Raw genomic sequence first — 1,265 nt, forward strand, 5'->3', positions numbered from 1 at the left:
CCCGAGGATCCCCTGCATGCTTCGCTCTCCTTCTTGTCTTCCTGAGGTGGATTCACGATCCTGCAGTCTAACGAAAACACCATTTCTTGCTTGCACACCTCTGCACCAAGTGTGGAGACATTGGAGCGCTGACAAGGAAGCCTCTCAAGGCGCAGAAACAACAACCAAACCAAACCAAATCCCAGCATCGTAGCCGAGCATCTCCGAAGACCAATCCGTTTGTCATCACCGGCTACCTACCCAGGCTGGAAAGGGCTTTTGGGGACAGACCCCTCACAGAAGCCCCGGAAACCTTGCCGAGACAGGACAAGGACACACGCGCCAATGACGGCCGAACCTATGGTCATTGGCTTGTCGCTGTGCTCTCTCTCCTCATTCTTGACGCCGTCTTCTCCTTTTTCCCTCCCGCAGGCACCCGGTCGACAAAACGGGTTTCCAGGGCTTGATCCGATTCTCCATGCCTTCTCCTCCCCAAAAAGGCACATGGAGCCGCACATCTTGACTTTCGGAGGAATAGCTCGCACGCCTGTCACAATGCGACAGACACTAGTAGAGAGGGGCCGAGAAGAGATGAGGAGGAAATGAACTGATGGAGACGCCCAAAGGAGAATCAATTTCCATCCAGGCTCTGGCCGGCGCATCCATCCAACGTCCCTCTGCCCACCCCATCACAGCGTCGGAAAGCCGCATCACCACGGCGGCGGCGTCCGCAATGTTTCGTGTTGCTTCGAGTGGGCTTATCTACCCGCTCATCGTTTGCACCTGTTGTTTCCTTCGTCTCTGGAATCTGCCGGTAAACAGCGCGTCAGCGAATGCACGGCGGCTTCCCTTGACTAGACACGACACAATCGCATCGCCAATCCCAAGCTAGCGGTTGTCTCAGATGCTGATCCTGCCGCACGTCACTCGAAAGGCAGACACTGAGCGCCTTTGCACTTGTGCCAAATATGGAGGTGCGGAGGTGAACACACAGGCAGCCCTGGAATGGTTGTTGCTGGTCGTCAGGCGCCCGCTGCCAAAGTGTGGGGTAGCCTATCCTCGGGCAGGAGACAGCTCTTCCGTGGTCACAACCCTGTAACCTTGGCACCTCCACAAAAGGTATTTGTTCATGTGGTGCGGCTGGTACCTGACGACCAGTCATGGCCATGGCCACTTGGCAACAGCGGCTCGCGTTTGGTCGACGACCTTCGTCAAACATTGTCTTCAGCTCACAACTATTTTATTGTTTCTTCGCTCTGGATGGGCCCTGAGTCTTGGACGGTCCT

The sequence above is a fragment of the Verticillium alfalfae genome, genomic scaffold (genome assembly GCF_000150825.1).
Source record: "Verticillium alfalfae VaMs.102 supercont1.11 genomic scaffold, whole genome shotgun sequence".
NCBI lineage: Eukaryota > Fungi > Ascomycota > Sordariomycetes > Glomerellales > Plectosphaerellaceae > Verticillium > Verticillium alfalfae.